Genomic DNA, 24031 nt, shown 5'->3' with positions numbered 1-24031 from the left:
TAATCCTCAAGTTTTTGTCCTAAGAAAATTGTAGAGGGCAGATAGCTTGCACACATATACACTGTCGTCGACGATAGAGTTCTAATCTTGACATAAATTCAGATTATCATGGCGGCGCCAATATCGCCAAAATATTATTTCACATAATAAATGTGATCATATTATTCTACGACGACTAATGAAGCATTGGTGCAGTGCATGGATAAAAAATGCGTCGGACGCCATCGTATAATTATTTTATCAATGAGAGGATATCTTCTCGTCCCTCTATCGCATGCCATATTAAAGAAATTAGCCTAAATAAATCATTAGAATTAATTAGGCCTAGGCACCTAGCCCACTCTAAAAATGCTACGTAGTTTCATCCATCAGCCAGTCCACGTATAACAAGTGAATGGGTTAATGCCCACGGCCCACACGTTGATAGAACATGGCTAATTAAGCCCATATTGGCTAATGAGATGTTGCCGGATAATTAGTGATTAAATTATTAGAGGAAAGGAAACGAGTCAACCACGCTCCCACGATCGTCAACACGATCCCACGATCGAACGTGGGCATGCGCTTGCTTGCTTCGGCCAAAGCCTCCGACTGCTCTCTCCCCTCCCTATAAATACATGCTCCCTCAGCATACCCAGGGTCGGCTCATTTTACTCTTTGGTTCTCTGGTCTCCTTCCCTCCTCTCTAGTAGCAATATTCTACTACACATCATACTACACAAAAAAGCACACTGTGAGAAGAGGAAGCAAGAGGAGGAATCTTGGTTGGTTCCAAGAAGGAAGAAGGTGAGATATGATGCTACCCTCATACCCTTAGTTTCGGCCGTTTGATTCGAATCAAGGAATCCTTTCTCCTCATCCATGAACTCTCGTCCTTAGTTTCGGCCATTTTGGTTCGGATCAAGGATTCTTTCTCCCTCACTTCATGAAATATTGTCCTTAGTTTCGGCCATTTTGGTTCGGATCAAGGAAAATATATATCATGAAATCATGTCCTTCGTTTCGGCCATTTTGGTTCGGATCAAGGAAAATACATATCATGAAATCATATCCTTAGTTTCGGCCATTTTGGTTCGGATCAAGGAAAATACATATCATGAAATCATGTCCTTAGTTTCGACCATTTTGGTTCGGATCAAGGAAAATACATATCATGAAATCATGTCCTTAGTTTCGGCCATTTTGGTTCAGATCAAGGAAAATACATATCATGAAATCATATCCTTAGTTTCGGCCATTCTTTTGGTTCGGATCAAGGAACATAAAACTCATAAAATTATACCCTTAGTTTCGGCCTTGTGGTTCGGAACAAGGAATATAATTCATAAAACATTGTCCTTAGGTTCGGCCTTGTGGTTCGAATCAAGGAATATAAGCCCATAAAATCATGCCCTTAGGTTCGGCCCTTTTGGGTTTGGATCGAGGAATCTAGATACTACATGAAATCGGGGATTCACATGTTTCATGTAGATATGTCCTTAGTTTTGGCCATGTGGTTCAAATCAAGTATGCATCTTTTGTTGGAAATATGCCCTAGAGGCAATAATAAATTAGTTATTATTATTATATTTCCTTGTTCATGATAATCGTTTATTATCCATGCTATAATTGTATTGATAGGGAACTCAGATACATGTGTGGGTACATAGACAACACCATGTCTCTAGTAAGCCTCTAGTTGACTAGCTCGTTGATCAATAGATGGTTACGGTTTCCTAACCATGGACATTGGATGTCGTTGATAACGGGATCACATCATTAGGAGAATGATGTGATGGACAAGACCCAATACTAAGCCTAGCACAAAGATCGAAGTTCGTATGCTAAAGCTTTTCTAATGTCAAGTATCATTTCCTTAGACCATGAGATTGTGCAACTCCCGGATACCGTAGGAATGCTTTGGGTGCACCAAACGTTACAACGTAACTGGGTGGCTATAAAGGTGCACTACGGGTATCTTCGAAAGTGTCTGTTGGGTTGGCACGAATCGAGACTGGGATTTGTCACTCCACGTGACGGAGAGGTATCTCTGGGCCCACTCGGTAGGACATCATCATAATGTGCACAATGTGACCAAGGGGTTGATCACGGGATGATGTGTTACGGAACGAGTAAAGAGACTTGCCGGTAACGAGATTGAACAAGGTGTCGGGATACTGACGATCGAATCTCGGGCAAGTACAATACCGCTAGACAAAGGGAATTGTATACGGGATTGATCGAATCCTCGACATCGTGGTTCATCCGATGAGATCATCGTGGAACATGTGGGAGCCAACATGGGTATCCAGATCCCGCTATTGGTTATTGACCGGAGAACATCTCGGTCATGTGTGCATGGTTCCCGAACCCGTAGTGTCTACACACTTAAGGTTTGATGACGCTAGGGTTATAAAGGAAGTTTGTATGTTGTTACACTAGTAGAAAAGGGGGCAATGGTCCAGGCCGGGTCAGCCCATTAGTCCCGGTTCAATCCAGAACCGGGACCAATGGGGGCATTGGACCCGGTTCGTGAGCCCCGGGGGCCGGCCGGGCCACGTGGGCCATTGGTCCCGGTTCGGTTGGACCTATTGGTTCCGGTTGGCGGGACGAACCGGGACCAATGCGCCTCGCTCCTGGCCCACAACCATTGATCCCGGTTAGTGGAGTGAACCGGGACCAAAGGCTGCCCTTTAGTCCTGGTTCGTGGCACGAACCGGGACCAATTAGTGGCCTATATCTACCCCTCGCCCGCGAGCAGAGCACTCCCAGTGCTCTGTTTTTCGTGGCCGGCGAGGGGAGAGCTTTGTGGTGCTCTAGCTCACCTCCTATGCACACGAGGTGTTCGATGGAATGCCCGAGCCACACTACTTAAGCCTTCTCCTCTCCAAGTTCGACCTCCAAGCTCCATTTTTCTCAATATTTGTCTAGGTTTAGCGGTCCATCACGTCCCGTCCCCGTCTTCACCGCCGTCGATTGCCCGTGCCGATCTCGTCGCCGGCACCACCGTGGTGAGCCTCTTGTTCTTATCTTCTTTCTGAAAGGAAAAAAAAAATCTTACTTGTATATTTATATAGATACTTGTATAATTTTCTTACTTTTATTATTGCATCTTATATAGTGCGATGGTTTTGGTATCCGCCCCCGTCGGCCCTCGTCCTGTCTATGATTCGGATGTGGTATATATTATCTTTTCATAACTATTGGTTCATTTATTGTTTATGACAATTATGCCGACCAACGTGACATAGATTTTATTTATCTAGGAGGTTGTTGAACCGGAAATTCCAACCGACCCTATTGTCGAGAGGTTAAATTTAGTTGAAGAAGAAAACAATTTGTTGAAGGAAAAAATTAGAAAAATTGAGGAGGAGAAGATGATATTGGAGTTCCATGTTGCGGATGTCGTCGATGATCACAAGATCAAGATGGATACAATGCGCTTGAAGATTAGAAAGATTAGAAAATATGCCATTCATACCGAGGCTTGGTATCATTATGCCGTTGGATCAGTTGTTACATTGGTTGCGATTATGATCGCATTTGTTTTCGCATTGAAATGTTTTACATAGTTTCACTGTATGGTTTAATTAATTTAGATGCTCTGCAGAGCTTTATGTTGTTAGATGAGAACTATGTATGTACTTTGGTTTTAATGTGATTATGAACTTCTATTAATTTGGTCACTTAATTATCTATTCATGATGTTCTGTAATGATTTTTGACACACTTAATTATATATAATGCACGCAGATGAACCGGCAATGGATGTACGGTTCAAGACACACCTCCGAGTACATTAAGGGCGTGCATGATTTTCTCGGAGTGGCTGAGGCAAACAAGCAGAATGGTTTTATGTGTTGTCCATGGCCTATATGTGGGAATACGAAGTCTTACTCTGACCGGAAAATCCTCCACACCCACCTGCTTTACAAGGGTTTCATGCCACACTATAATGTTTGGACGAGGCACGGAGAAATAGAGGTTATGATGGAAGACGGCGAAGAAGAAGAGTACGATGACAACTATGTGCCCCCTGAATACGGTGATGCTAATGAACATCAAGAGGAACCAGACGATGTGCACGATGATGCTGCAACGAGCGAAGCTACTGAAGATCAAGAGGAACCAGACGATGTGCCCGATGATGATGATCTCCGCCGAGTCATTGTCGATGCAAGGACGCAATGCGAAAGTCAAAAGGAGAAGCTGAAGTTCGATCGCATGTTAGAGGACCACAAAAAAGGGTTGTACCCCAATTGCGAAGATGGCAACACAAAGCTCGATACCGTACTAGAATTGCTGCAGTGGAAGGCAGAGAATGTTGTGCCTGACAAAGGATTTGAGAAGCTACTGAAAATATTGAAGAAGAAGCTTCCAAAGGATAACGACTTGCCCGACAGTACATACGCAGCAAAGAAGGTCGTATGCCCTCTAGGATTGGAGGTGCAGAAGATACATGCATGCCCTAATGACTGCATCCTCTTCCGCGGTGTGTACAAGGATCTGAACGCATGCCCAGTATGCGGTGCATTACGGTATAAGATCAGACGAGATGACCCTGGTGATGTTGATGGCGAGCCCCCCAGGAAGAGGGTTCCTGCGAAGGTGATGTGGTATGCTCCTATAATACCACGGTTGAAACGTCTATTCAGAAACAGAGAGCATGCCAAGTTGATGCGATGGCACCGTGAGGACCGTAAGAAAGACGGGAAGTTGAGAGCACCCGCTGACGGGTCACAGTGGAGAAAAATCGAGAGAAAGTACTGGGATGAGTTTGCAAGTGAGCCAAGGAACGTATGGTTTGCTTTAAGCGCGGATGGCATTAATCCTTTCAGAGAGCAGAGCAGCAATCACAGCACCTGGCCCGTGACTCTATGTATGTATAACCTTCCTCCTCGGACGTGCATGAAGCGGAAGTTCATTATGATGCCAGTTCTCATCCAAGGCCCTAAGCAACCCGGCAACGACATTGATGTGTACCTAAGGCCATTAGTTGAAGAACTTTTATAGCTGTGGAATGGAAACGGTGTACGTACGTGGGATGAGCACAAACAGGAGGAATTTAACCTAAAGGTGTTGCTGTTCGTGACCATCAACGATTGGCCCGCTCTCAGTAACCTTTCAGGACAGACAAACAAGGGATACCACGCATGCACGCACTGTTTACTTGACACCGATAGTATATACCTGGCAAGCTGTAGGAAGAATGTGTACCTGGGCCATCGTCGATTTCTTCCGACCAACCATCAATGTCGAAAGAAAGGCAAGCATTTCAAAGGCGAGGCAGATCACCGGAAGAAGCCCGCCATGCGTACCGGTGATCACGTACTTGCTATGGTCAATGATTTACACGTAATCTTTGGAAAGGGTCCCGGCACACTAGCTGTTCCGAGTGACGCTGGGGGACACGCACCCATGTGGAAGAAGAAATCTATATTTTTGGATCTACCCTACTTGAAAGACCTAGAGGTCCGCTCTTCGATCGACATGATGCACGTGACGAAGAACCTTTCCGTGAACCTGCTAGGCTTCTTGGGCGTGTATGGGAAGACAAAAGATACAGCTGAGGCACGGGAGGACCTACAACGTTTGCACGAAAAAGACGGCATGCCTCCAAAGCAGTATGAAGGTCCTGCCAGCTATGCTCTTACCAAAGAAGAGAAGGAAATCTTCTTTGAATGCCTGCTTAGTATGAAGGTCCCGACTGGCTTCTCATCTAATATAAAAGGAATAATAAATATGGCAGAGAAAAAGTTTCAGAACCTAAAGTCTCATGACTGCCACGTGATTATGACGCAACTGCTTCCGGTTGCATTGAGGGGGCTTCTACTGGAAAACGTATGATTAGCCATTGTGAAGCTATGTGCATTCCTCAATGCAATCTCTCAGAAGGTGATCGATCCAGAAATCATACCAAGGCTAAGGAGTGATGTGGTGCAATGTCTTGTCAGTTTCGAGCTGGTGTTCCCACCATCCTTCTTCAATATCATGACGCACGTCCTAGTTCATCTAGTTGACGAGATTGTCATTCTGGGCCCCGTATTTGTACACAATATGTACCCCTTTGAGAGGTTCATGGGAGTCCTAAAGAAATATGTCCATAACCGCGTTAGGCCAGAAGGAAGCATCTCCATGGGCCATCAAATAGAGGATGTCATCGGGTTTTGTGTTGAATTAATTCCTGGCCTTAAGAAGATAGGTTTCCCTAAATCGCGGTATGAGGGGAGACTGACTGGAAAAGGCACGCTTGGAAGGGACTCAATAATATGCAGGGATGGATATTCTTGGTCTCAAGCACACTACACAGTTCTACAGAACTCTACCTTGGTGACCCCGTATGTCGATGAACACAAGAACAGTCTGCGCTCCAAACACCCGGAGCAGTGCGGCGACTGGATTACATGTGAACACATCAGGACTTTCAGCAGTTGGTTGGAAGCACGTATCAGAGGTGACAACACTGTTTGTGATGAGCTGTACTTGTTGTCTAGGGGACGATCTTTGACTGTATTGATTTTGAAAGGTTACGAGATAAACGGGAATACATTTTACACGATTGACCAAGATCAAAAGAGCACCAACCAAAACAGCGGTGTCCGCTTTGATGCAACAACCGAGAGGGGAAAGGACACATATTATGGTTACATACTGGACATATGGGAACTTGACTACGGACATGATTTTAAGGTCCCTTTGTTTAAGTGCAAATGGGTCAATCCGTCAGGAGGCGGGGTACAGGTAGACCCACAGTACGGAATGACAACAGTGGATCTGAAAAATCTTGGGTACACTGACGAACCGTTCGTCCCAGCCAATGATGTGGCACAGGTTATCTATGTGAAGGACATGTCTACCAGACCGAGAAAGAGAAAAGATAAGGAAGCGAATACATCATACGATGAGCCAAAGCGCCACATAGTTCTTTCAGGAAAAAGGACATCCTGGGAGTGGAGGACAAGACCACTAGTAGAAAAACACCTAATAGTCCTGGTTTGTAAGGGCCTTTAGTCCCGGTTCATGAGCCGGGACTAATGGGCCGTTACTAATACCTCCACCCATTAGTCCCGATTCAAACAAGAACCGGGACCAATGTGCCTCCACGTGGCCCTGTGCGCCGAGCCCAGTCAGGGGTCCTTTGGTCCCGGTTGGTGGCACCTTGACCTTCAAATCGGCTAGCAGTGATAAGTTGTGCCGGGTCCACTAGGATAAACTTGGCCAATAGCCGCCTTGACCTTCAAATTCATCCATCGCGCCATCATGTGGCAATTTTGAGACTCCGTGATACCATCCACGGGATAGCTGGCAGGAGCCGTCAAGACATGCTCCGGCTGAAGCAGCTCGGTGGAAGCCACGCTTCTTCTCCGCTGAGATGGCGGGGTAGCTTCAGGGGAAGCTTCGGCAGGTCGTTTGCTGCGATCTGCTGCTTCTCGTTCCTCTTCTCGATCCTCTAGCCCCATTACCCTTTCGTGCAGCGCCTGCAGTTGGTCCTACTCCAGTTTCTTCCTCCTCTAGTGGGTTTTGTAACCCCCTGCGTCCGGAAAACCAACCTTCCATGGAATGGAGCCTGGCGTGCCTCGTGTCCCTCCAGGGTGCTCAGGATTCCCAAGGGCCATTGTGAGCTCGTCCTTCTCCCTGTTTGGAAGGAACGTCCCTCGCTGCGCTGCATCGATATAGTGTCGAAGGTTCTTGACTGGTATTTCCAGTTGCTCGTCTGTCCACTGGCAAAACCCTGTTACAGGGTCCAAGGTTCCGCCAGACCCGGCAACGGTCTAGCCATCTCATTGTCTCTGGTTCGATCCCTTTTTCAAGCAGATTATTCTCAGCCTTGGACCACTTAGGCCGGGCTTGCAGGTAGCCACCTGACCCCATGCGATGGTGAAGTGTCTTCTTCGCAGCATTTTTCTTGTTTGTCTCCGACGTATTCTTACTCTTTTTTGATGTCTTGTGGGCCACAAATGCGGGCTAGTGATCTTTGATCTTCTCATATTTGCCGATGAATTCTGGTGTCTTTTTATTTTTGACAAACTGGTTCAGCTCTTTCCTCCACCTCCTCATTAGGGTTGCCATCTTCTTAAGAGCACAAGACTTGATTAATTCCTCTTTAACTGGCTTCTTCGGGTCCTCCTCTGGCGGTAGGGTGAAATTTGCCTTCAGCTCAGTCAAAAGATATTCCTTCTGCATATCATTGACATAAGACACCTCAGAGTCTTCCTCCTTAGGCTTATACCATTTCTGGATGCTGATCGGGATCTTCTCCCTAACAAGAACCCCGCACTGAGCAGCAAATGCCTTCCTTGTCCGGATGGGTTCAATCGGTTCGCCGTCGGGCGCGATTTCTATGATCTCAAACTTTTCATCCGAGCTCAACTTTTTCTTCAGGCCTCGTCTCCTTACCGAAGTTGTGCTCGATCCGGAGGGCTAGAATTTATAAGGAAGAAAGACGAGAGTAATTAATATGTGTACATATACCAAAACAATGGAAGCATCAATTAAGTAGTCAGCACGGGCTTAACTAATATATATATACCTGGTCGGGCTCGGTTCGGTCACCGGAGCAGTCAGCACGGTCTCCTTCTTATACCTCCATTGTGTCACCGGAGCCATCATGAACATAGTCCTGTTCTTGTACCAGCATTAATGGGCCGAAGCCATCATGAACATATCCCTCTTCTTCACCCTGTTCTTCCAGCTGACCAACGGTGTCGAGGAGAAATGGCGCAACTTCATCCCTTCCATTTGCGATTATGTCCCTCAATATCGCTTCTGTTTCTTCGTCTCGGCAGTGCTCCATAGTTTCTACAAATATTTACAACATGTCAATTATTATTCAAACATGGTACAGATGGATATATATATATATATATATATATATATATATATATATATATATATTAGTGGCAAACATAGAACTAGCCAGCTAATCACAATAAGGAATCATGTTAGTGGCCTCGACGCTGCTTCTCTAGGGTTTGGGGTCGCCTCGACGCAACAATGCTTCAACGGTTTGGGGTGGCCTTGACGACAATGCACTTTTAACTTGGTAAATTTGGGTGGCCTCGAGAGAGTTAATTTGTCGGGTAGGGGCGCGGCGGGAGGGGGTTGGAGACCAACATCGTTTTATCTCTAGGGTTTGGTTGTCCTCGAGAGTTTTGGTTGAGCGAGAGGGCCGAGGGGGGGTATATATATCGACCGCCCCTCATGTCGAAGTTATCTCGAGGGGTTATATCGACAACGACGAGAAAGGAAAATAATTAAGGAAAAGGAAGAAAAGAGGAAGAAGGAAGAAGAAAGAAGAAGAAAAAAAAGAGGACAAGAAGAAAGGAATAGAGGAGAAGAAGAAAAAATAGAATTTTTTTTTCTATTTTTTCTTCTTCTCCTCTATTCCTTTCTTCTTCTCCTCTTCTTTTTCTTCTTTTTTCCTCTTCTTATTTATTTCTCCACTTCTTCCTCTCCTCTTCTTCATCTTCTTATTTTCCTTTTCCCTCTCATTTTTCTTCTTCTTCTTTCTTACGATGCGCGGACAGGGGCGGCGCGCGGTGGCCGCGCAGGGGCGCGGGACTGGTGGGGCGCGGGAGCAGGCTGTGCTCACAGGGGGCGGCGGCGACGGTGCAGGCGAGCAGCCTGACGGCGTCGGTGGCGGCGTCGACGGCAAGGTGGAGCAGGGGCGTCGAGCGGCGACGGCGACGACGAGGAGCAGGGGAGCGTCGGGGGAGAATTGGGCGATTTGGCCGGAAACTGCTAAGTGTTTGCTTAGATAGCAAACCCTTTAGTCCCGGTTGGTGGCACCAACCGGGACCAAAGGCCTCTTTTTTGGCAGCCCAAAGGGCGGGAACCGGCGGCCTTTGGTCCCGGTTGATGGCACCAACCGGGACTAATGCCCCCCTTTAGTCCCGGTTGGTGCCACCAACCAGGACTAAAGGGCTCTGTGCTGCCCGCCTCGGGGCCAAAGTTTAGTCCCACCTCGCTAGTTGAGAAGGGCGCGCAGTGGTTCATAAGCCCCACTGCCGCACCCCTCTCGAGCTCCTCTCCACCGCAGGCTTTCGGGCCTACTTGCTATTGCTTTTCCTGATGGGCCTTCTGGGCCTACTGCGGTCCTGAATCCTGGCCCATAGTAGGGTTTCTAGTCGTATTCAGGCCGTGGGGGCCCAGTAGGAGGCATTTTTTTTCTTTACTTATTGGTGCTATATATATTTATTTTCCAGTTTTTTTCTTTTGTTTTCTGCATTATTTATTTTCTTTTGTTTTTGCTTTGTTTTTTAATTGTTTTTGCTTTTAGTTTTATGAAAATTATAAACTTTCTGTTTGGGCCATTAGTTTTCAAATTTGAAAACACTTTTTTTGTTTTTTTGTTTTCTTTCTTGCTTTATTTATTTTATTTTGTTTCTACTTACAACAAAATACTTATTGTTGTTTTTTTCTTTTGTTTTCTGCATTATTTATTTTCTTTTGTTTTTTGCTTTATTTTTTAATTGTTTTTGCTTTTAGTTTTAGGAAAATTATAAACATTCTGTTAGTGCCATTAGTTTTCAAATTTGAAAACACTTTTTTTGTTTTTGTTTTTTTCTTTCTTGCTTTATTTATTTTATTTTGTTTCTACTTACAACAAAATACTTATTGTTGTTTTTCTTTTGTTTTCTGCATTATTTATTTTCTTTTGTTTTTTTCTTTATTTTTTAATTGTTTTTGCTTTTAGTTTTAGGAAAATTATAAACTTTCTGTTAGTGCCATTAGTTTTCAAATTTGAAAACACTTTTTTTGTTTTTTTGTTTTCTTTCTTGCTTTATTTATTTTATTTTGTTTCTACTTACAACAAAATACTTATTGTTGTTTTTTTCTTTTGTTTTCAGCATTATTTATTTTCTTTTGTTTTTTGCTTTATTTTTTAATTGTTTTTGCTTTTAGTTTTAGGAAAATTATAAACTTTCTGTTAGTGCCATTAGTTTTCAAATTTGAAAACACTTTTTTTGTTTTTTTGTTTTCTTTCTTGCTTTATTTTTATTTTGTTTCTACTTACAACAAAATACTTATTGTTGTTTTTTTCTTTTGTTTTCTGCATTATTTACTTTCTTTTGTTTTTTGCTTTATTTTTTAATTGTTTTTGCTTTTAGTTTTAGGAAAATTATAAACTTTCTGTTAGTGCCAATAGTTTTCAAATTTGAAAACACTTTTTTTGTTTCTTTGTTTTCTTTCTTGCTTTATTTATTTTATTTTGTTTCTACTTACAAAAAATACTTATTGTTGCTATTTTTAATTATTACGAGGGCCGAACCATAAGACATTAAAGCATTTCAAATGAACTCTGAAAAAGTTGAAAGTTGGCATGGTATCATAAATTGACCCACATAGCATGTGCATGTACAAAACGGACAATGGTATCATACTCGTCAGTTACAAAGTTGGCATGGTATCATCATAATAGTTGCGGGAGAAAGTCTTCACTTTTTCTTCGCTTGTGTCATTTGCTTATTGCGCTGTAACCATGGATAATCTTCATCGTTTATCAGGATGCTGGGGTCAGCCTTGACTTTGAAGGGAGGAATTTCATGAAACTTTTCATAATCTTAAGACATGTCTGTCTTGTCCTCCACTCCCACGATGTCCCTTTTTCCTGAAAGAACTATGTGGCGCTTTAGCTCATCGTATGATGTATTCGCTTCCTTATCTTTTCTCTTTCTCAGTCTGGTAGACATGTCCTTCACATAGATAACCTGTGCCACATCATTGGCTAGGACGAACGGTTCGTCAGTGTACCCAAGATTTTTCAGATCCACCGTTGTCATTCCGTACTGTGGGTCCACCTGTACCCCGCCTCCTGACAGATTGACCCATTTTCACTTAAACAAAGGGACCCTAAAATCATGTCCGTAGTCATGTTCCCATATGTCCACTATGTAACCATAATATGTGTACTTTCCCCTCTCGGTTGTTGCATCATAGCGGACACCGCTGTTTTGGTTGGTGCTCTTTTGATCTTGGTAAATCGTGTAAAATGTATTCCCGTTTGTCTCGTATCCTTTCCAAATCAATACAGTCAAAGATGGTCCCCTGGACAACAAGTACAGCTCATCACAAACAGTGTCGTCACCTCTAATACGTGCTTCCAACCAACTGCTGAAAGTCCTGATGTGTTCACATGTAATCCAGTCGTCGCACTGCTTTGGCTGTTTGGAGCGCAGACTGTTCTTGTGTTCATCGACATACGGGGTCACCAAGGTAGAGTTCTGTAGAACTGTGTAGTGTGCTTGAGACCAAGAATATCCGTCCCTACATATTATTGAGTCCCTTCCAAGCGTGCCTTTTCCAGTCAGTCTCCCCTCATACCGCGATTTAGGGAGACCTATCTTCTTAAGGCCAGGAATGAAGTCAACACAAAACCCGATGACATCCTCTGTTTGATGGCCCATGGAGATGCTTCCTTCTGGCCTAGCGCGGTTACGGACATATTTCTTTAGGACTCCCATGAACCTCTCATAGGGGTACATATTGTGTAGAAATACGGGGCCCAAAATGACAATCTCGTCAACTAGATGAACTAGGACGTGCGTCATGATATTGAAGAACGATGGTGGGAACACCAGCTCGAAACTGACAAAAACATTGCACCACATCACTCCTTAGCCTTGGTATGATTTCTGGATCAATCACCTTCTGAGAGATTGCATTGAGGAATGCACATAGCTTCACAATGGCTAATCAGACGTTTTCCGGTAGAAGCCCCCTGAGGGATTTCCGGACTAGGGGGTGTCCGGATAGCTGAACTATCATCATCGGCCAGACTCCAAGACTATGAAGATACAAGATTGAAGACTTCGTCCCGTGTCCGGATGGGACTTTCCTTGGCGTGGAAGGCAAGCTTGGCGATGCGGATATGTAGATCTCCTACCTTTGTAACCGACTTTGTGTAACACTAGCCCTCTCGGTGTCTATATAAACCTTATGGCTGTAGTCCATAGGACGAACAACAATCATACCATAGGCTAGCTTCTAGGGTTTAGCCTCCTTGATCTCCTGGTAGATCCACTCTTGTAACACACATCATCAATATTAATCAAGCAGGACGTAGGGTTTTACCTCCATCAAGAGGGCCCGAACCTGGGTAAAACATCGTGTCCCTTGTCTCATGTTACCATCCGCCTAGACGCACAGTTCGGGACCCCCTACCCGAGATCCGCCGGTTTTGACACCGACATTGGTGCTTTCATTGAGAGTTCCTCTGTGCCGTCACCATCAGGAAGGATGACTTTTCCCGTCTTTAAAGACGGCGCCGTCGTCAAGGGAGCTTTGGCCGTCGGCCAGACTATCCGGCTAGGCGGTTTTCTCATGACCGCCTGTTCGGCCACCGCCCCGACAATGACCTCTCAAGTCATTAAAAGCGATCTTCACGTCAGCTCGGAATTCGCCGAGCAGCTAGATCCGATTGAGCTCTCCTCCGTAAATGAGCTCTTGGATCGCATCGCCACCCTGGGAGTCGCTACCGACTACGATCAGATTGGGCTTAAAACCGATTTGAGTGAAATTAACTCTCCCCAGGTTACCCACCATGTTGTCGTGGTAGAGGAACAATGCGGCGACTCTTCTTCTATGTTAAAATCCAACTATGTCTGGATTCCGGATCCCTCCATGCCGGATTCCCGCGGAGGGACGGACGCTAATCAAATACTGAACCTAAAGTCAGGCATCGGACCAGATTTGTTGGAAAGCGCTCAGCAAACCAAGCTTCCGAATCCGGAACTTCTTGGCCTTTGAGCCTCAGATCGGGCGGGGTTCCGAACTTAATTCCACCCGCCCACCCAAACATAAGCGATCTATCTCAAATACGGAAAGAGCCCGATGAAACAGTACATCATTACTGGGCCAGATTCCTCCTGGTTATGAACAGGATAAAGGACTGCCGTGAAGAAAGCGCGACTTCAATCTTCTGCAATTGGCTCCTTCCGGATCTTTTGTAGATCTGGTTTAACGAGGATAGATTTACTTGGCAGTAAACCTACACAAAGATAATCATGCCGTCACGCCATTGGCTCCTTCCGGATGTTGTAGTACTAATTGTGAAGAGGATTTTAGTGTAGCTTCTTATTATACCGAGAGTTTAAAATTTCAGCGAAATTTTGCATATTTTGGTGGGGTTCGAAATACTTGCAACCCTGAAATTTTGAGCCAAATTCAAACTAAATTTTAAATTAGCTTAAAATCATTAAAAAATATTGATTTTTGAAACTCAAAATCCGAAATAAGTTCCGAATTTCCGAAATTTTGCATATTCCGGTGACGTCCAAAAAAATTCCATGACCGAAATTAGAAACCTTACCTATGTGGCTTTTTGGGCAGGTTCATCAGTTGTAGTTAGCTCGGGGTACCCCGGTTTTAAATACACCGACATGCGTCGTGCACAAAATCAAGAGGGGCAACGAAAAAAGAAAGTTTTTTCATGCCCCAGTAGCTACCGTAGTCTTCTACTATCAATAAAACCAAAAATAAATCAAATGTCAGTGAGTCAGATCTAAAAGTCGGGAGTTGTCCAAATGCATGTCATGCCCATCAGTCAACACCAATGGGTTGCCACTCTCGGTCCCCATTCCATTTGTAAATAGAAGTTTACACTTATAGTGTTCGATGACTTGTTTTCGTTTTAATATCAAAAGATTATTTTGTTAGAAAAGAATTCTTTAAAAAAATTGCTCAGAAAGCTCATTCATCTAGAAAAGAATTGTGGCTAGTGTAGTAGAAGTTACTAGCTTTTTATTTGTCAGACTACAGCCCTCAAAGATGGCTTAACACTTTATTATTAGCAGTTTTAAGCAATGTACAGAGATAAGTTTACCCATTTGGAAGGAGATGGATTTGACTCATTCCTTAGGAAGACTTTGAGAAAAGATTCATCAGGAGTTGCTGCATGGTTATACTCTCTATGCTGCATCAACATTGTCTAGGTATCTTGCTTGGCAGATTTGTTTAACAGAAGGCCTCCTTTCTTCCTCACTATTCTCCAGTAAACCCGCATTAAGCATCACTTTGGTAGTATGGATAACATTTCTTGACATGAGACTGAGCTCTACTCCTGACTTGAAATGAAATGCTCGCAAGTTGGAATGACATAACAACAGAAGAAGATGCATTTCACAACATCATTAACACGAAGCATAATATCCTCCAATTTGAATACAGTACCCAACAATGACGTTAAAGATGAACTGCATCTACTAATTAACATCACCCAAATAGTTTGAGATGCAACTCCAAAATAAGCACGAACTGCCTTGAATGCACCGTTTGTTTCTCATCAGCAGCAGTGGACCTAATCACACCAATGCGTCGGACCAAGGGGAGAGCTTATCGATGCGGATGTGCAGGGGAACTTCCATGGATGCCCCGTCTCCTGCTGCTGGCACCAGGTACATTGGCGGCACTGTCAGGAATGTGGGCTCGCCCGCAGCGACCACGGCGCCGGGCGATGAGCTGCTCCTCATTTGCATGTCCACGAGCACCACGTCCTCCTTGCCACAGTTTGCCACTGCTGCCGGGGGTGTCTCCAGGTTGACCCACATCTTGCACGTGAACCGCGGCCGCCTCGCCGCTCTCGCCCTGGCGCACACCACAGATACGGCGGTGACGCCGGCGCCGAGCGCGCCCACGGTCTTGAGGAACACGCAGTTGTCGTCGCCCAGGAGCACCAGCCGCATGGTCGACACCGGTAGCTGAAGCTTGTTGACCTTGCCGTACTGCACGGCGCGCACCGGCACCAAGTGGACAGTGCGGAGATGACCGGCGAGCGCCTGCGGCGCGCCGACGTAGCCGCACTCGGGCTAAGTGCACCGGCAAGGCGCGTACGGGCATACTTTCTGGTGCTCGGTGACCTCGTGGTAGGTCACGTACCACTGGCAGCCGACGTTGGGGCACCCGATCCTGGTGGAGGACACCAAGGCGTCTAGTGTAGGGCAGGGGTCGAAGAAGCCACCGCCGTCCACACATGCCTTGCACTGCCTGAAGGGCAGCAGGGCCACACAGCCGCTGCAGGCCGGGTGCCCCGCTTTGCACTGCAGACAAGAATGCAAAAAAACGGAGATGGCCCGTAAATTAGCACAAAAGAATCGATCTATCACCGGCACCAATCGAGAAGAAAGAAGGAAACGGATAGAGGAACCTGGAAGACCGGGGGCTTGAAGGGGAGGGTGCAGAGGGGGCAGTGGAGCACTTGCTTGTCGATCCTCACGGCGAGTTCCACTCGCTGGATGTACGCCGCCCCAATGATGGAGCCTCCATCTCCTCCACCGGCCGCCTCTTGCTTCATGTGGCCGTCGGGCAGATCCAGCCGGGCCTTCTTGGAGCTCTCGTCGGCCTTGTCAGGCGAAGCCCTGCTCCTCCTCTCGGCGGCCGCGGCAGCGCCTTGCATCTTGGCTGGCCTTTGGGGAAAGAAAACTCCTGTGTCTGTTTCTCACGCCAAACTTTTTCATGAGGTGGGTGAGGAGTAGAGCAGAGATCTGAGAAGAAAAGTTGCCTAGGCAGCCACACTACACTATAAATGCTTCCTCATTGTGGTTTCCATTCCCAAACTAATATGGTATAGATATAAACCGTGCTCTTAATCAATTTCATTATTGCTAATTTATCCATACATTAATGTTGTCTTTCTTTTAAGTACCTACAAGTGTGCGATAAAAAGGTTGACCATTGGAGATCCATGTTATTTTTAGAAAAATCGAGGACATAAATGTAAGCACATTGTTTTTTTTCGTAGCTTCCTGCATAATTGATACACGGCGGAGTACTTTTGACTCCATCGCCAGATTACAATACCACCAAACACGTGGGAGTCCATAAAAAGAAATGATACGTGTGTAAGCACAAGGGACACGTGTGACCAAATAGTACAAAGGAGCACACAAACGCCACACAACTTTTCACCTAGATCACGATACATTCCGCCTTTCTCACTGTTATCGATAGACACATACGACATCGCTGATGTGCTTGCTGCCACTAGCAAATAACAACAACATGACCACAAGCCTCCAAAAGATCCATGGAATAGGTAGTTGCTCGATGGCATAGACAAAAAAATAACAACGATTTCAACCATCTACAGTTCAAGAATGTATGACAACAGAACGGATTTTACAAGATACGGATACTCTATTTGCATAATATATCCATCATCACAATATTTACACAGAAATACACTATTTACAATATGAAGTTCCCCATTTACATACGAACAAATGAATGAATCAGCACACGTGAAAACTACAATATTTCACAAAAAAAGGATGCACTGGCCCTTGCCAGCTGCTAGATCCGAGCGTGCTGCAGGGTAGCTCCGGCTAGCTCTTGACGAAGTTGCGGCGTGGCCAGGTCGAAGGGCGAGCTCTTGACGAAGCAGGGTCGCGGTCAGGGAGGACGATCCCGTGGCAGGGAGGAGAACGAGGATCCCGCGGCGGCCTCCTGCTCGCGCGGCGGCGAGCTCTTGCGTTGCTGTTGACATGGAATTTCGCCGAAGTAAAATACAGAGGGATATCTATTATCAAAATATGATAAAGTCAAATTATATAAAAAAAATGGCGAATTGCCGAGCAGACCGAGGAAATGACTATGGTGAATTTTGGGTCGCTCAGTATGAAATAGCGGTCACAAAAATAAAATAAAGAAAGAAAGTGCCACTTATAGCTGCAAAATTCATGTATCCTGTGAAATTATAATTAGCACGCACGCATGCCGCCAGTGACGGCGACTTCCCGATGTCAACAATACATTGTCATGAGGCGGCGCTAATATCTTCAAAATATTAGACTGCATGAAATGTCAACATAAAATCGTCGCCGGCAGCACTTATTTGGTAAATATTAAACCATGCAATATACATGGGCATTATTCATCGCCGGTAATAAAATATCATGGCAACAGAGAAAAAGAGACAAAGAGACGTATAGAATTCCTAATGAAATATGGGTACGGCGGATATAACGACACGCAGGAAAAGAAAAATACATTTTCCATGTATATATGGCATGCACGTTGAGAAATAATTCTTAATGAGCCGTCAGTAATTAATTAGGCCTGTCCCATTGGAGAAATGCTTACTCATAGCGAACAAGCGTAATTGTAATTTCGATACAAGGCTGCATGCACGTACTAAGGCCACTTTTTGATTAAAAGCATGCAAATGGACTATGCCTAGGCCCACATGGGTGATTAAAGAAATAGCGTTTTAGCCCATAGCGGCCAATTACAGGACCAAGCCGATCCAAATCTCAGTCAATAAGTGATTAAAGAAATATGATTAAAGAAAAGGAAGAGACGCTCCATCATCCACGATCTCCCACGATGCACACGATCTTCAGAACGTGGGCACGCTTCTGGCTGGACGAGAGTGTTGCTCCTCCTATAAATAGCACCAGAGGGGCTGCTCTCCATTGCCTCATTTTCCTAATCTCCCTTGTGCTGCCGTTGCTGCTGTTGTGCTGCCTCTGCTGCTCTCAACCACGCACATATACTGCTGGTGTAGAAACAAGCTCGTATACGCTGTTGCTGTAAGGCCGCCGTCCGTCTAGGAGCGTCAGGAAGGTAGTCCAGGTGGGAATCATGATCCTCCTCTAATCTTCTTGCTCCTCCCCATATCTCTCATCATATTCATCTTTCGTCTTGGTTGATCATTGTGATACAAACCAAGAAGTATGCCTCATGTATCCTCATCTTGACATTTTGCCTTGGCTGATCATCGTGATACGAGACAAAGAGCAATTATGTTTAGGAGAGGAAATTTTCCCTTGGCTGATCATTGTGATACAAACCAAGGAGCAAACGTCATATAGCCTCATCTTGACATTTTGCCTTGAGATGTAATTAACAAACCTGTTATGTAAATGTAAGAGTTCTGGAAATAAAGTACCCCGCAATGCCTGATCTCTATTTTATTTATGCATTTATGCGTTTAAATTTATTCACTCTGTATCAATGATGTGGACGCGTATTTCACGCCCGCCATTTTCCCCGTCATCAGATTCTGGCACACCTGGTGGGACCTATTTCTCCCCTCATCTTCGAATTCCAACATAGAATTGCAACATATGAATTTCTAAAGTACATGAAGTATATAAACATTGCATACAGTAAATATACTCAAAGAAAACTGATATAAAGTTTTCTTTATTCAAAGGTATGGATGGTCAAGTGCCACAGTCGGTCACGCTCCGCATTGGAGACATTTGGCTTGATGTGCCAGTTGGTCCATGTGCGGCTTCAACAAATCAGCATCTGGATAATATGACTGCATCACCAACTGAACATGACCAAGGAATGGAAGTCTTCTCTCCACTCAAGTTTGGGGGAAGTATGAGGGCAGACAGAGAAGGAAAAGGGAAGACAATGGACAAACTCCACTATGAGCAACCTCCGAATGGGGGCAATACCATGATTATATTTCCCTCCTCATCGTTTCTTCATGGAAGGACGTCAAAGGTTCAGAATAAAGTTCAAGTTGATGCATCAGAGCCTATTCTTCCTCGGGACGATAAATCCATTGGAGAATGCTCTGAGAGGTTCTCAAGTTTCCCCTTGAATGCAAGCAAAAGCACCACAATTCCCATGGCTATGAAACATGTCATGTGAACCCAACATCAACATTGTCCAGTCCCTTGTTGTCATCAACACCCATTGTATATAATTCCTCTCTGACTTTGTTTGAGTCGATATGCCCCTCAATGTCAGCGAAGAAATTCTCGCCATGTTAACCTTCACAATATTAAGGTCGGCAAAGTCTGTATCCAATTCCCCAAGAGTGTGGACAACAATCACCCAGATTGCCTTTTTCATATTAGCAAGGGCGGTATAGGAATCCATACTACGGTGACCAGCAACCCTTCAACAGTTGTCGCCTTCATCCGGTTCATCTGGAAAAAATATCTTAATCATCCAAGTGGCGTGTTGCCGGCCTTGATTGTGAATACACTAGATATGTCCACAGCAAAGAGCGTAAGAATCTTCCACTTGAGCAACAAGTTTCTCTCTCTAATCAAGAGCCACAATGTGCTACTGTCTTGCAGCTTTGTGTGGGCAAGCATTGCCTAATTTACCAGCTATACCAGGCTCATGCCAGGAGTTTTATCCCTCCACTTCTGCACAACTTCCTTGACAATGACACAGTCAAATTTGCGGGTGCCGCCATTGGCAATGACATCAAGAATCTCGAGTTCTATAACTTGGGTATCAGAAAACCTGTTGATGTGCAGGGACGGGGTATCAAGGTTCATAATCAAAAAGCTGGCAACTTGGCTTCATTGGAGAAGCTAGCAAAGAAGGTTGCAAACATAACTCTTAACAAGGACAAAAGCATCACTATCAGTCAGTGGGAGAAGTCCAACCTAGACCATGACCAAATAAAGTATGCATGCTTGGATGCCTATGCAAGCTTTGAGGTTTATAGGCGACATTCCAACATAACCGGTTATCTTAGAACTTGTTAAAAGGTTTGTTCCTAGGTGAAATATGTAAGGAAATATTGTTTAGTCTCTATCAAAGGAAAAAGATGTACACGACCGTCATTTCTTTTTATTATGGTTATGCCTATTTCATTGGGTGCATTTTTAATATGATGATGTAAGGAAACAAATGTTCTGGTATCATCATTAAAAAAAATCTTATAGGAGACGAGTGAAATCTGAATAGAAATGACACAAATTTCGCACCAATGCTTGCAATACAAACATTGCCACATTAGTTGTCACTACACACTTAATTTAGATGTTGTTAGAAAATCACTCCATACCCTCACGAGCCTAAACTGGGGCACCCAAAACAATACACTCCAATAAACTCATGCGTCTAAACTGTGATTGAAAAAAAATTACTCCATACCCTCATGAGTATAAACTGGGGCACACAAAAAAATACACTCCATACGCTCACGAGTCTAAACTGGGGCACCTAAAAAAACATATACTCCAATAACTTACGAGTCTAAACTATGCCTTATAACAAAAAAAATACTCCAACGACTTACGAGTATAAACTGTGATGCCAAAGAAAATATCATCAAGCATACTCCATGTCCGCACGAGTCTAAGCTTGGGCACCTGAAATATATACATATATAGACTCCATACCCTCATGAGTATAAATTGGGGCACACAAAAAAAAATACTCCAATAACTTACGAGTATAAACTATGATGCAAAAAAATCATCAAATGTACTCGACACCCTCATGAGTATAAACTAGGGCACACAAAAAAATTCATGGAGTCGAGGTGACCATCCAGCTCGAGGCTCAGTGTGTATATATATAACATGCATAATGCATCATGAGGCCCAGGTACATCAAACCCTACAGCACGAGCTAGGTACAAAAATACTCTGAATCACATGAGTGTAGTTAGATGTTCAAGGAAATATGAGTATAGATTGTGTAAATGTACAAACAATAATATAATTAAATATGCTCCAACATCTCCAGAGTATAAACGATGCTGCAACAAATCAACGTTAATTAAATATTCATCAAAAATTTGAAGTTCAAACATTTGCATCTAGGAGTAAATACTCCAAACACCGAATTAAATAACCATATGTCTAAAAGTGCTCCAGTACTTCAAGAGACAAAACTGCAAGCATACATTGTTATCTAGAGCAAAAGGTGCAAGAGCAATCATATTTCACCAAAACTTGCCTCACCGGCTCAAACTGGAAATGCAAGTATGCATAAAAATCATTGTCTTGTCAGCCTACATAATGGTTGATCTAAATTTCAGAAGTGTTTCTGGAAAATAGCAGAAGCACTCATATCAAGTGGCTAATGCCCACCCGGGAGTACCATCGAAACGGAAAAAGGATCAATTACGCTCCTTTCTTTCTTTTGAATGGAAATATGTTAAGAACAAACAATATATTCTATGAATCGTAGAAATTCAAAGAATAATCAATTCGAAACTTATGATCCAATGCCATATGAACATTATTCAGGTCATTGAAATAACTCTCTAATGCTTAACAAGATAATACTATAAGCATGGATAGTCTGTGTATAAAAAAAGTCTACTCTTTCATGAGTCTAGCGAGAAACCAAACTAATAGCATCATCTTTTCAAAAAAAAGGTCACGTGAATTAACAAAAGGATAATAGTCAACTAATATGATCAACCTGAAAAATACATACAAAAGGGGTACCATTGAAATATGGTGGTAAATCAAGAGCACTGGGCCAGGGGCACCATCATCCAAGCATGCTACATGTGAAGCATATATCCAATGGCACATAAGAAAAATGCACACTCAGTATCTAGTGCAATTTTTTTTGCTCCCAACAGGTTGGCGATACATCTAACATTGCCATATCCGAAAATACTATGGGAAAACCCATCAAAATTTGTCCAAAATAATATATGTGAATGCACATGCTTCCAAATTTCTCACGAGAAAATTGTTGATGAGCTCATGCCATGATCTTTCATGTGGCATAGAAATGCTAAGGGTGCACTGTAGTGCAACTAGATATCAAACCCAATGGCCTTCAGGTATACATGGTTATGGCAATTCTCTTGCGAAACAAATTCCGCGGGTTGAGGAGTGACTTCTGTTGAGGAGCAGTTCTCTCAATTAAATCTTTTCTTCCATTAAAAAGGGGAAGAATTAATATCTGCAAACCTTGGGAATAAATAACACATCTTCAAGCAAAGAAAATTATGTATCTTCTTGTGTCACTCTTGAGATAATAAAATAGGTGATTTCCCAGCAAGATAAGGCTCAATATATGGAGACATAGCAGGCCAACTGGCCAAGGTATGTCAAACCATACCCTCCATATGGTGATTTGACTGCTTCTCCAATCGAATGTTAACATATAGGTCATATAGTTGTCGCGTACCAAGATTCGACATGTAGTAAAGCTATATTCTTTCGACAATTGTTCAAATTTCATCGGAACTAATTGTGTCCTTGGTACAATAAAGTTACAACCATGTTCGATCAAGACTAAAAAAATGCAAGATGTTCTTCTTGGATAATTTGTAACACAACAAAAAAAATCGCGTGTTTCCCCAAATTGGCCTATACAAGAAAAAGCTGAACAAAATTTCTTCGATGTTACGCAAATAAAACGTTTCCCATCGAAATCATTCCATTGAATCACCCATGACTACAAAAAGTCAGAGTTACAACTAAAATGAACAAGAAAACATACTCCAACATAAATTATTGGCAGAATGCAAACACATCGATGGAAAATACTTCGATGTTACGCAAAGCATGATTCGCTAGCAGCATGACTACAAAAGCATGATATGTGTATCATTCATATGGAAGATATAAACTAGTAGCCATATATGAAGAAAAAGAGATATAATGCTCCAATGCTATATGAGCCTAAACTATGGGCGTATACTATGAGCGTCATTAAAACAGTTTTTACGCACATAGAAAGTGCTCCAATGCTATAAGAGCCTAACTATAAGCTTGTTTCAAATGTTAAATTTGATCCAATCGTCATGAGTTTAAAGTCCCAATGTTAAGTCATGCGCTCCAAAAAAGAGAAAAAGTTCCGAGCCTAAATTGAAATAAAAAATGCACTTTGTGGATAAAAAAACTCACATCCACATATAGCTGGAATGCATTTGAATAGAAAATCAGATGCTAAAAAAAGAATACTAAAACAAATCATGAGCCCACGTATGGAAACACTGCAAGCAAAAAAATATTTTCTGTCAAGCTCTGGACCCAAATCGAAATATCTCTTCAGACCCAGACCTTCAGGGTCATCGGTTGACATGGATTTTGACCAAGATAAAATAAAATTCATAAACCACATAAAATATAAATGCAAAACAGCAAAAATTCATTTTGCAATGAAAATAATCAATTACAAAATATATATAATCAACCGCTCAAATCGATGACCGACAAAAATTGGCATATTATATATTCAAACATTAATAATGCACACATTAAACCGACAATTATATAATATGGCAAAACAAATAAACGTTCATCAAGTTTTGTCCTATATGTGCACACATCGTCGCCGGCGGATACTGATCTAAAATTTAACCTTAAAGACAAGACCAATA

At 43.4% G+C, this 24031-nt stretch overlaps 1 pseudogene; it reads right to left on the bottom strand.

Annotated features, from left to right (window-relative positions):
- Nucleotides 1-15180: 15180 nt before the first annotated feature.
- LOC123064576 (E3 ubiquitin-protein ligase SINA-like 10) lies at nucleotides 15181-16372 on the bottom strand (annotated as a pseudogene).
- Nucleotides 16373-24031: the final 7659 nt, after the last annotated feature.

This window comes from Triticum aestivum, chromosome 3B (assembly GCF_018294505.1).
Source record: "Triticum aestivum cultivar Chinese Spring chromosome 3B, IWGSC CS RefSeq v2.1, whole genome shotgun sequence".
In the NCBI taxonomy this organism is placed as follows: domain Eukaryota; kingdom Viridiplantae; phylum Streptophyta; class Magnoliopsida; order Poales; family Poaceae; genus Triticum; species Triticum aestivum.
This window is presented reverse-complemented; position numbering and strand designations above follow the sequence as displayed.